Source organism: Mesocricetus auratus, unplaced genomic scaffold (genome assembly GCF_017639785.1).
Source record: "Mesocricetus auratus isolate SY011 unplaced genomic scaffold, BCM_Maur_2.0 Super-Scaffold_100001, whole genome shotgun sequence".
NCBI lineage: Eukaryota > Metazoa > Chordata > Mammalia > Rodentia > Cricetidae > Mesocricetus > Mesocricetus auratus.
Window position 1 is genome coordinate 15,583,428 of NW_024429187.1, and position 13,605 is coordinate 15,597,032.

At 45.0% G+C, this 13,605-nt stretch overlaps 1 long non-coding RNA gene across 1 annotated transcript in view; it reads left to right on the top strand.

Annotated features, from left to right (window-relative positions):
- Window positions 1-13,605, top strand: part of LOC121139708 — a 118,524-nt gene that overhangs the window by 51,956 nt on the left and 52,963 nt on the right. The gene's annotated exons all lie outside the window — the stretch shown is intronic.

Sequence of the window (13,605 nt, forward strand, 5' to 3'; positions counted from 1 at the left end):
ATTAAAGTGTGTAAGGTTACCGAAAATCTCCAAGTGTGTACGGGTTTCCACAGACTACCCTGAGGCAGGGTTAGCAGGGCACTCACCAGGGAGATAACCTAGCCTGACACTAACCCTGCCAGTAGTTCAGGGATAATGTTTTCACTGGGGTGAACTGCTCTTGAACTGTTTCTGTAATTTATTTGGTGCAAACAGGCTTCCCTTCAACCTCAGACGCGTATGTCTTTATGGCTGCCCGTTTGCTTACTGTAAAAACATGTTTATCATCGCCAATGCAAGCAAATCCCTCTTTCCCGTGGTGTCTCTGTCGTCCGTCCCCCCCCCGCCCCAGCCTTCTCGTCCTGTGTACCACAGCCCAATGATGAAGTATACACAGTCTCGTTCCAAACCATGTCCCCTGTTTTCTTTGGAGTTACCTTCAGAAATCTGTTGCTGAGAGCAGCTCCCAGAGTTTCATGACCTTTCTCTCAGATGCTGCTTATCCTCCGGGCTTGAAATGATTATCTCTGTGTTGATGAAAATGTCAAGTGCGCATGGGAGTCTGCCAGGACGTGGACATTGGGCTAATCAGAAAAAGGAGAGAAGCCGCCTGGCTGTGAGGAAATGAAGTCTAGGAAAGTCACAAATCAGTCAATCGGCATCAGTGGTTTGTCACTTAGCCGTCAGCGGGCGCTGAAGGGAAAGAGGACCTCAGATGATCCTGTAGCCAGCGTCTTCCACGGAGACTCATTCATCCCTAAAATGCTTCCTTGAGTGGCTGTTAAACCACTCAAGAAATACGCCAGAAGCGTCATGTTCATTGCAAACCATGCTTTTGTTTTTGTTTATGCTCGGACCTGCCCGGTTCCCATCTTGTGTTACTACAGAAAACTGTCTCAGATTCATTCCCACTCTTTTGAGGATGCAAACTCTCTCTCAGGATGCCGAGAGTCCAAGGTTCAGATGAACAGTGTGGCATCCGCCCCCACCCCTTCGGGACGAAGAGGGAAGGGATGATTCACCAGGTGGAGTGTATGCGATTATGTTCAGAGGAGTGGGTGCTGACGGCACTGGCGGCTGGTGCGTAGCAATGGGACAAAAGCTCTCCTAACTTCTCGACGGTTCCCTTCAGCAGGGGCTCTTCGTCACGTGCCCAAAAGCCGTGGATGCCTAGTGCGAAGCTGACCCTCCCGGATGTCCTTCCTGAGTGGTGTATTTGCAGTGGCCCTGGGTCACCTCTGTATCAGAGGACAGCTCAGAGGCGCCGCAGACTCCTGGGAGCATCACGCTTCTTCATCCTCTCTCGATAGGGTTATCTCTTAAAATATCCTGTCGCCAGGTATTTACAACAAGTGCCTCCGCCAATCAAGCCGGGGAACCTGTCTTTACCTGTAGCCTTGTAACACAAGCCTGTTTTATTGCCCTTTCTCACCCCTTCCTCAGCAAACTCTCCTTCCTCAGCAAATGTCCCTGGTGGCTTCCCCGGCTTCCGTTCCCAGCTGCCTCTCTCCCCCACTTCCGGTCCCAGCTGCCAGCTCTGCTCTCCCTGTTGATCTAATCTAGATTTCTCTGTTTAAGAATTATAGCCCATCCACGTTCACGGTTAGCATCTTCTCCTCAAAATCTAGCGGGTTAGAAAAAAAGAATCCATGATGTAAATGTTCCCAGGAAGCCAAGTCATGGAACTGTATACTCAAAGGATGCCCGTATCATGGAAATGCCAGAGTTTTGTGATTACAAAAGATCCCCCCCATATCCCATATTCTAGGCACATTTCTTTCCCTCCTCCTCCCCCAGTGTATGCTGGATGCTTGTCAGTGTGTATGTGCACCTCGAAGGGGCAGAGGGGACGTTTGGTGCCCCGCCCTGTCAGACAGCGCTCCCTTGAGGCAGGCTCTTTCATCAAACATGGAGCACTGGGACCCGGCTTCTACTTGGGTGTCAGAGAGTCAAACTCGGGTCCTCATGATTGCTCATCAAACACTCTTCTTCCCCAGTGAGCCGTGTCTCTCTCCATGCCTCCAAAGTGTGCTTTCCACAGTGTCTTCCGAGTGTTTACATGACAGAAAGAGGAAGGGGAAAAATAACTAGTGGGGGCCACTTTGGGAGTTTGACCCTCTACTCACAGGAAGACCTGGATTATAAAGTTTTAATTTTCTCTTGTATTCAAGAGCCCACCTTATAAACTCTGCTGTGAGAGAACTTGGGTTGATCTCTCAGAATGTAGTTAATACCCGAGAAGTATTTTTTGAGTAAGATCGTGACCGTTCCAACTCAAGGCCTACCTGGATCGCCCTAAGGCATGAAAGTCCTCAACACAGATCCTGTTCTATTGTCCTTGTCACTTGGCATAGCTATTAGGAGAGACAACGCCAGTTCTCATAGTTATCCACAGAAGCTTGGGTTTGTAAAGTCTGTTTTTTTTTTCCTGTCTTTCAGCAATTGGCTATTTCTATGACCTGAAGAGAGATAAGTGGTTCACCTGCACTCCCTCCCTCTATTTGTCCTCATCTATTTCTATTTATGGCTTTTGTTTGCTTGGTTTTGTTTTGTTTTTAATGCATGGTCTCGCTGTGTTGCCCAGGCTGGCCTCAAACTCGCTATCCTCCTGTCTTTGTTTCTTGAGGGCACATGGCACTGTGATCACTGTTGTTTCTGCTTCAATGCGTACCGTTGTCTGCACACGGCAATGGTAACTTATAGGGTAAGAAATTGCTATATATCAAAGGCCCAGGATGAATTAAACACAGTATCCCCAAGCATTTGGAAAAGACAAACGCACGCGCGCATGTGTGTGTGTGTGTGTGTGTGTGTGTGTGGCTGGGGAGATGACTTAGTGGATAAGGGGTCTTATCATGCAATCCAGGAGACCTAAGTTTTGATCCTCGGAATCCACAAAAAAGCCAGACAAGGCAGCACAATGTCTGCCAACCCAGTGTACACCCATGGAAGAAATTTAAGGATTTCCATGATCTAGTAAACAAGAAAAACACTCATGACACCCATTCATATCTCAGCCAGAAAAGCTTTGTGTGACTGGTGATGAGGATGTACATATGCATTTCAATTGAGGAAGAGGTCCATAACCACCGTGGACGTAGGAACCACTTGCTTAGGAAGTATGTCCTCTTTATTCTAGCTAATGCCTCTGTCTCTATTTTCCTAGTTTACTCGAGTTCCCTGCCCCAATGCTTCTTAAAGAAACAAGCATATAAAAAAGCCACCAAACCAATGGTACTCACGTAGTAACACTGGTGATTGCAACTTTAATCTGTTCTAGGGATGTTGTTAGATTTAGACCCTGACCAGAATAGACTAAGGTCATCATTTATTAAGAAAGATGGAGTTTTTGAGAGAGAGGGAGAGAGAGGGAGAGAGAGAGAGAGAGAGAGAGAGAGAGAGAGAGAGAGAGAGAGAGAGAGAGAGAGAGAGAGAGGTCATTTTCAAGGGCTTTAATGCATTCCTGGCAGGAATTGAAACAGCACCCATGCTTTGAAACACTTGCTGACTTTGAAGGCAGGAACACCTCACCCCTGTGGGTGAGCACGGAGACCCAGCTTGGGATGTGTTTCTATCCGTGTGTGTGTAGTCTGAGTCCAAGTGTGTTATCAGATTCTTTTGTGGTCTTCCTGAGATCTGAGCCAAGGTGCTATGTACAAAAACAAACCACACTGGTTTCCAGTTCCCCACCCCAAACTCGGTGAAGGGGGAGACAGAGCTGGTGCAGCTGTGGCAACAGCCTCATTGTCAGAGCACAGGGATATCTAATTTAGAAATACCTAGAAGGCTACGAAGCAAAGAAGTGTGGGTTTCAGAGGGGGAGGCTTTTGATCTAGCAAACGTTGCTCTTGTGTACATCTGTTGATGGGTTCTTTTCTCTGGGTTTAAATGTACTTCTCTTACACTACCTAGTTTAACTTAGAATCACTGAGTTATAGGGTCTATAGTGATATTACCTTGGGCCAAGTAGTTTTCACTATCTGGGGAGCCGTAAGTAGATCCTGTGTGGGCCCCGTGATGGAGAATATCCCAGCATGCTCAGCGAGAGCTTACCGCACCCCACTGCCTCTCATGGGGATTCCGCCAGAAGCCCAAACCAATGTTTAGACTATTGACATTCATTCTGTCCCTCCCCCTATCTGAGAGGTGAATTGAACTTCTGGGATCAAGTTGTTAGACAAGCAGAAACATTTGCAGATTTCTGATCGTATTATCTTTCATTTTATGCCAAAGATATAAATTTACGTCCAGTCCTTGCTACAATCACACAGCCCTCCCCAGTTCCCAAGCAGGCAGCCAGCAGAGACAGGAAGCTTAATAAAAATTAAAAAAAGAAAGAAAGAAAAAGAACCCTACACTTGTATAAAATGTGCTCTGAAATGTGGTTTTCAGTCTCTCCATACAAACTGATAAATGGGCATTTTAAAAAGTTGCTGCCATTTTAAATGCAGTTAATTCCTTATTCAACTAAAGCAAGCAGGTGCTTCCAGGCAGCCGTCACCTTTAATATGAGCACACCTTTCATCAGAAATTGCTGCACTTTTTCAAAACAATGCCCTTTTAATCAGCTAATTGGTTTTAAAACGGCAGAATTTTGGAATAGGGATTTTTACGGTAACACGTATTTTTGGAATAGACTGATATTACATTTGTATATAATACATCATCGTGTTTTTATTTATCATAGTTTAAAACATCCTGTCGTGATTTCACTATGACCCCTGGACACAAAATTATAAACTTTCTCCTAATATAATTCTGTGATAAAATGATAATTTAGAAAAATAATTTGGTCCTGCAACAAATGCTCGAGGCCATGGGCAAGGCTCTGGAGTCAGTCCATCTGTTGGGTTTCTAAGCACTGTGCAACTGTTTCAAAAGCTGATCAGGGTTGGAAGTAAGAAGTGGATTGTTGGAAAGGCTGCAAAGAACTGAAGCAATGCAAGGGTTAGGAATGAAAATGGAAAGCAATAGGGCTTTGCTTGAAATTCTCATACAAGGCTTATCGTTTTACAGTAAGTACAATAAAGGTATTTTATTTCCATCTTCTTTTAAAAAATCCACCAAAATTAGTAAGAACAGCAATAATTAAGAAATAAGACAGTCAGGTGGTGGTGGCCCACACCTTTAATCCCAGCATTCAGGAGGCAAAGGCAGATGGATCTCTCTGTGAATCTGAGGTCTCCGGGACAGCCAAGGCTCCACAAAGAAACCCTGTCTCAAAAAAACAAAACAAGAAAGCGAGCAAACAAACAAACAAACAAAAACCAGCAAACAACAATAAAAGATAAAAGAAGAAAGAAGATACCGCTCCCAAAATATCTTCTCTTCTATATCTGTGAACGGTGCCTGTAACTCTGGGTCCTGATTTAGGAAATAGGCTGCCACCCACAGAATGGGAACACAGAAGCTGAGAGAGTGCTCCAGGAGCTCCGGAGCTACATCAAGGCCAGCAGAAGCCCTAGCCATCCCAGCCTGGGACAGTAGGATTACATGTGCTGTCCTGGAAAGAGCTTCACTGGACACAGTTTGGACAGAAGAAGGGACAAGGGTGTAAGTGTGGGACTGTAAGTAGACAATTCCCTCAGATCAGGGGAGAAAGAACACATTGTGGGACCCCCTAAATAATCATTTGTTACTAGATTAAAGTAATTTTGTGCTTACAAATTAGTACTCTAAGGAAGAATCCTAAAATCATAAAGCAAGTCCACAGCCTACTCTAAGTAGCACATGATAAGGAGTTCCAGTCAACTCTCAGTCTCCGTGGTTTCTGCACTCATGAATTCAGCCATAGATAAGGAGTTACAGTCATCTCTCCATCTCCATGGTCTCTGCACTCATGGATTCAGCCGTATGGGATAAGTAGATACAACCTTTCCCTTGTCATCACTCTCTTAACAGCACAGTATCTTAGCTAATTCACATAGAACTTATTTGTATAAGTCGTCTAGGGATGGTTAGAGTATAAGAGAGGGTACTCGTGGGCTACAAGCAAATGTTTAAAACATTCTTACAAGAGATCTGAACACCCAATGATGTGGTATCTGCAGGGACCAAGATCTATGAGACCAATCGCTATGCCTTCCAAAGGATGGTCCTACCTCAGGAGAGGTCATCTCATTCAAATAGTAATATTTGAAAAATAAAAGTAAGTACCAAAATTAGAAGGAAAAAGGAAAAAATGGCAGACAATATATTATAACCAGGTAAATATTTCTGGACTTCTTAAAAATTAGTTTGAGAGTATTTAGCATAATTTTTAAAAGAGTCTTTAAATCTACTTGTGTGCCTGTGTGTATGAGTATGTGTGTGCGAGTATGAATGTGTGTGTGTGTATGTGTATATGTGTGTGTGTGTGTATGGATGTGTGAATTCACGTGAGTGTAGGTCATGAGGAGGCCAGAAGAGGGTGCTGGAGCAAAATAGTATAGATACCAGTAGGCTTTAAACCTTGGGCTTTCTTAGAAAATTTAAATAAAAGTATAAATATTTAGTAACAAGAGGACACATGGGTATACAGTGTAGATGCTAAAAATAAGAATGTACTGTATAACTAAAAATGTAGATGATAATATTCTAAAAATAAAAATGATCAAAATTATAGAAAAAGTGGGAAACAATAACCTGGTCACTATTAAAGAAATGAAAATCACAGGCTGAGAAAGTATTACTGATGCGTTTTAACACCTTCCTAGGGGCAAAAGTATCTGCCATATTATATAAATTATGGAAGGTTTTAAAAAGATGAGAAGCTGGCCTGCTACTGTTGATACTCAAAGCAGACAGGGCATACAACAGAAGACTAAAGTGTAATTCCTAAACGGACATAAAATCAAAGATCAAACTAAAATCAACAAGTTTAATCCCCTCAGTATTGAAAAGCACATTGTGAGCCAGGCAGTGGTGGCACATACCCTTAATCCCAGCACTCAGGAGGCAGAGGCAGGTGGATCTCTGTGAGCTCTGAGTTTGAGGCCAGCCTGGTCTACAGAGTAAGATCCAGGACAGCCAGAGCTATTACACAGAGAAACCCTGTCTCAGGAACAAAAGAAAGGAAGGGAGGAAGGAAGGAAGGGAGGGAGGGAGGGAGGGAGGGAGGGAGGGAGGGAGGGAGGGAGAGAGGGAGGGAGGGAGGGAGGGAGGGAGGGAAGAAGAAAGGAAGGAACACCATGTTCAAGGAGCTTTGTTCCAAAATGCATCCAGTGGGTCTATACTAGCAGACTTGCAGGAGAACAAGGATGGTGAGGGAAACAAACCCAGGTATCTAATTACTGAGGACTGGAGATGTGATTCAGTGGTAGGGTGCTTTCCTGATACTTATGAAGCAATGCTTAATGTTAACATGAAGGCACAGGCCTGTGATGCCACTTGGGAGGCAGAGACAGGAGGGTCAGGAGTTCAAGGTCATCCTCGGGCATGTGTAGTGAGTTTTAGGCCAGCCCGAGCTACATGGAAACCTTCTCAAAACAAAGCAATCAATAACAAAACCACAAGAAAACAAACCACCTCGGACATCGGTGATACCTAAGCTAGTAGAACTCTCTGTCTTACGTAATTGGGATGGTGAACCAGAGGGTTACCATATAAGCAGAGGTGTCAGATCGACCTTTGCCCGCATTAAAAACTGCTCCAGGATAGGAAAGGGTCCTGAGTCTGAAGAGGATGCTGTTCTGACCAGATGCCCGAATGAAACGTAACGAGTGCAGCATTTTCCGGGGAGAATAACTCAGACAGGAAGCAGAAGGCAAAGAAAGGCCCCGAGGCAGGAAGGAAGCCACTTGTATCCAGGATTTGGGAGGAAAGTTCAGGAGCCAGCATGGTTGACAGAAGAGTAATGAGGTAGACGGAGGAGACGGACAACCAGGGTCACTGGAACCCACTCATGCCTCACTTAGAACCCAAGGGAAGGTTTTGGATCTATCTCCGATGACCTGGTTGGAGTTATGGCTACTATGCACAGAATGGTCCATATGAAGGCATAGTTGACAGCACTGGGAGACCAGCGAAGGGGCAGGGACAACACCTCTGCTGGAGCCCTGTGGTGTGTTGGGGGGGGTCTCAGCAGCTGCTCTTGAACAGGCCTATGGATCCCACTTTGATGAGCACCCAGCGTTCTTCACAACAGAGGTCTAGTAGAGTCATGAGGTCATGAGGTCATGTGACTATGCAGGGTTGCAATGCCCAGGGCAGTTCTGTTTGAAGGCCACTGGCTTACGATCTAGGAAGTACTTGGGGTTAACTGAACCCTAAGGCAGGGGAATTGGAGATGTCCCAGGGTAAAGGCAATCAGGGCAACAGTCACTTCCTACTTGTGAGACAATCAGCCCCTTGGCTCTAGTTACATGGTCAACTGATTGGGTGGGGCCCACCCACCCACAGAGAAGGCCTGCACTTTACTGATTAAGATCTTAGATTCTTCTAGAAACAGACACCCAGAATAACATTTGACTAAAAAAATGTCTGGACACCATGGCTCAGTTACGTTGAATAACAACAATAATAATAATAATAATAATCACAACCAGTTGAAATAGAACCAGCCACTAAATAAAGGATATTTATGGAAAAACTAAATACCTCCCAGTTAAAGATACGATGTAAAGACAGCCTTAAGTGGCCAGACACTGCTATCTCCACAAACCGTGGCTGACTCTGCTGAAGGGCTTGTCCAATGCAGTACAGGAAGGAAGGGGTTAAATACAAAGCTTGGAAAGAGAAGCTATGAAGCTGTCCTTATTTATAAACAACGTAAGATTCAGCCAAGAAGTTCAAGTGCTTTTCTTCTACAAGAACCAATAAAGTTCCATAAGATTACTGAACTCAAGCCAACACGCAAAAAGAATAACGGGCATTTCAATAAAATAACACCAGACAGAAAATGAAATAAAAAATGGAAACAAAAAAAAAACCCTTGTAAAATACCCAGGAATAAAACTAATAAATGATGGTTAAGACTGTTTGAGGGAAAATAAAATATTTTTTGAAGAACAAAAAAAATGTATGAAGATGAATGTACTCCCTTAGAACTGCTGGGTGTCACCACCCCTCCAAAGTACCTCATACCCCTGTGACATTTTGACGGCATCACAGAGGCATCACAGGATTTGCCAGTGGGCCCTAAAATCAGTATAAAAACATGAGGTATCAAAGAAAGCCAAGTCGGGTTTAGAGAAGAATGGGAGGGGAGGGGGAGAGAGAGAGAGAGAGAGAGAGAGAGAGAGAGAGAGAGGGAGGGAGGGATGGAGGGAGGGATGGAGGGAGGGAGGGAGAGTGGGAGGGATAGTGTGTTGGGGGTTGCCTGACCAAATGTATCAAGAATTTATACAGCTCTAGAAATGTGGTCTTGGCCTAAGAAGATTCCAATAAGCCCGGTAGTGTGGCAGAGAACCCAGAAACACTCGAAACACCTATAAACTTGAACTGTGACCAAGATGGCCCTGGAAAGCAAGAGGAAATACAGGCCAGCCTGGTGAACAGGGGCAGGGCCACTGATGACCCCGGTGAGAAAGAAGATGGGAATCCCATTTTCACACATAGACAAAAAATAAATCCAGAGGGATCAAAGATCCAGATGTGGGAAACAGCTTTGGTCAAAAGTGTGCAATACCCGAAATGGAAAGTTTCTTACTCCAGGAACAAAAAGTTGCAGAAAAGATGGGTGCATCTGATGACACCCAGATCCAAAGACAGAAGCAGGTTCAACACCGACAGAAGAAAGAGGAGGTGGATGAAAACATAACCTTTGAAGAGATATTCATATTTCATATGACAAAGAATCTTTCTCAGCTAAGTAGCTTGAAAGAACGGGGCCATTAATGGGTCTGTGAGCAGCAAATGAAGACAAGAATAAACGAGTAAGGATAAGAACAAGTACACAAACTACTGATGAAGCATGTTGCTGGAGTTACTTGTCCCGCCAGGTCCCGCCGCTTCAGCCCCAAATGAACACACAGAGACTTACATTAATTGTAAAATTGTTGGCCAGTGACTAGGGCTTCTTACTGGCTAGCTCTGTCTTAATTGTTAACACATTTCTATTAATCTGTGTATTTCCACATGGTCTTGGCTTAACAGAGAAGGGTCCGGACCTGTTACTCCTTCCTTGGCTACATGGCGTCTCCCCCGTGACGCCTCTCTGCCTACCTTTCCCAGAATTCTCCTTGTCACCTAGTGCCACCTATCTTCCTGCCCCTATTGACCAAGCAGTGTTTTATTCATCAACCAGTAAGAGAAATGAGAAATATATATATACATGTTCCACCCTTCCATTACCACATCCGTATGCCTCTTTAGAGCGCCACATGGCTAAATGGCGGAGTCCTAAGTCCTAAGTTTTCCCCTATGCTAGGGGAAATAGATTAACTTATTGTGATAGGGCTTTCAGAAGAATAGACAACATTCCACAAAGTACAGGCAGAAGACCATGAGTTTGAGGCCAGCCAGGCAACAGACACCCATAATCTAAAAACTAAAGAATAAAATAAACTATTCTAGTGGAGTTTGTGCTGTGATGAACTCTCAGAAACGTAAGTTGCAAGCTGGGGAGACAGCATAGCTGAGGCACTTGCCTCACAGCAGAGGAGACCTGAGTTTGATCCTCAAAACCCCTGTAAGAAATCCAGGTAGGGTAGCATATGCTTATAATCCTGTAACGTGATTCTTCCTGCCAGCCACCTGGGTCCCGTTGCCGCGTTAGCCCCCAAATAACACATGAGACACTATATTAATTATGAAGGCTACTTGCTATGGTTTCTTATCGGCTAGCTCTGACTTAACTATTGACCCAAAATTACTAATATATATTTTTGTAAGGACTTATCTTTCCGAGGACGCCCTCCTGACATGTCCTTTCAGGAGATCCCATGGTGACGACTCTCTGCACTGCATTTCCAAGAATCCACCTAGGCTCCTAGTCTCACCTATCTTGCTTCCCTATTGGCCAACAGTGCTTAATTTGTACCAATCAGAGAAGCATAAACACAAAAGGACTTCCCCCATCATAATCCCATTTCTGGAAAGGCAGGGGCTGGTGGATCCCTGGGGCTCACTGGCCAGCCAGCCTGGTCTTTTAAGTGAGTTCTAGGACAATTAGAGACCCTGTCTACAAAAAAAAAGAGGGCAGTGCCTGAGGAAGGACCCTAGAGCTTGACCTCTGGCCTCCATCACACAAGCATAGGCACCCACACACACATGTGCACTGTCACGCACAGTGAGAGCTTTTTAACTGAAGTTGTAGATTGGAGAATCCCACAGTGTACCTTGGATGGAAGCTTGGATGTGCAGGAAGCACACCCACATCGTGTATTGTCTAGTGGGTACACAAATGCGGAGTTGTGCATGAGACATAAAACACTAAGCCAGTGAAGCATGTGAAGTCTAGACTGGGCTGAAATGACCGCAACAGTCTGGTGAGCCTAACGAGAACCTGGAGCAAACATCGGCTGTTGTTGTGCTTTCTAAAGCTGTGTGATAGGAGGGATGCACAGTGTCGGCTTTTCATTGCTCTCCGTTCTTAAAACACAAGCGCGCGCGCACACACACACACACACACGGACACACACACGGACACACACACTGTCACGGACACACACACACGGACACACACATGGACACACACACAGACATACTCGGATACATGGACACACACAGACACACACACACACACACACGGACACATGGACATACACGGACACATGGACATACATGGATACATGAACATACACGGACACATGGATACACAGACACACACGGACACGGACACACACGGACACATACACAGACAGGGACACACAGACACACACACATGGACACACACACACACACACACACGGACACACACGGACACGGGACACAGACACACACACACGGACACACACACATGGACACACACACACTCGGACAGGGACACACAGGCACACACACACACACACACACACGGACACACGGACACATGTCATACAGACACACACACACAAGGATATGTAAACACAGACATACCATGCTAACCCTGGATTGGTTTGGCGAATCATGAATTGCGTTGGGTATGGAAACACAAAGCCCTTGGGCTGGAGAGATGGCTCAGCCGTTAAAGGCTAGGCTCACAACCAAAATAGAAGAAACACAAAGCCCACTGCAAATGTCACCGTTCCATCTTCTTGTTGGTCACCTTGGCTCCATGGAGGCCAGGAGACGAGCCACATTTGACTTTGTCCTCCACATCATAAAAACACTTGAGGAAGCAGTGAATGAAGTAAGACTTCTCACGGGGCTCCCCCCATTTACAGCAGAGCTGTCCAGAGACGGGGTGTAGCCGTTGAACCGGATGGCAGTGATGACAGGAGTGGATTTCAGATTCACTGCATCTTAATCAAAATGCTTTATATGGAAAACACTGACGTCATAAGTCAGTTTCCTGTTGTGGGTATTTCCTTCTTGGTTGAAACAGGCTTGGAAGGCAAGGCTTATCCTCAAAAGCAGGACAGTTGGGGGGTCTGAAGATCAGGGAGCAGCTCAGATTGCCCCTGCCCTCCACTTCCTGGGACAAGCTCAGTGCTGGGACCTGGGGTTGCCATTTTTCAGTTCCTGCCCCCTCTGCCTGAGGTTCAAGGTCAACGCAGGCATCCGCTGAGTGGATTTTTCTGTTTTCATTGCCCGTGCTGTATTAGCTCAGGGGACTTATTAGAACTACCCGTCACTGGTCTGCAGAAGCTAATGCCCAACTGGGCGCTGACCTTAATTCTCTTGAAGAGTAATTAAACTCCGAAGTTTAACTCTGTTAAGAGTGGCTTTTTTTCTTCTTCTCTCCTCCCATCAAACAGATAGCATGCTTGCCCTGGCAGGGGGCTCCTGACTCCCTAAGCCCTGCTTAAACATTTCTTTTTATAAGTATATACCTGATCACCTGATATTGCCTCCCCCACTCCCATGGCAAAAGCTGAAGCTGTTACAGAAAAGCTGATATTTCTTTCTCTTCTCAGTAGTTTAACAGTCTAAGTAATTTTTGCAGAAGATTAAATTCACTGAAAATCAGCTCACACTTGTCATAGAAAAAGAAGGAAAGAAGAAAACAGAAAAAAAAATGCCCAGCATCTCTTTACTTGGCATGTGTACTGGCTGTGTGATGCATTTCCTTTTATCCTCCTGGATATGCACAGTTTTGGAGGAGGTTGGAGGTAGATTTTACATCATTTTAAAACACACCATAGTACCAGTCCTGTGCCCGCTTGCTTTTATTATTTTCAAAGAAAATGTTGCAAGCTTTCAGGCCAGTAGGGCTGGCTGTGTTTTGCTTTAGTTTTTTAAGCCAATGGCAAATGAATCAAACTTTGCTGCGTTTTCTTTGGCCTGGTCCTTAATTAGTTTCTCTGCTTTTTTTTTTTTTTTTTTTTTTTTTTTTTTTTTTTGGATGCAGGACTCAAGAGCTGCATGTTGCAGCAGAAAAGATGGTGTCCTGGGATTCTCACTGCTTTAGCTTTTAATCCTGGCTTCCCCTCCTGCAACTGGGCCTTAGACAAGTTAGTTTAGCAAATATGTGTGGGCTCCATGCTATTATTATTTCATCTGTTTGACATGATGCTGTTAGCCCCCCCACCTCCAGAACCCCTGTTTCCTCCCCTGTAAAGGGAT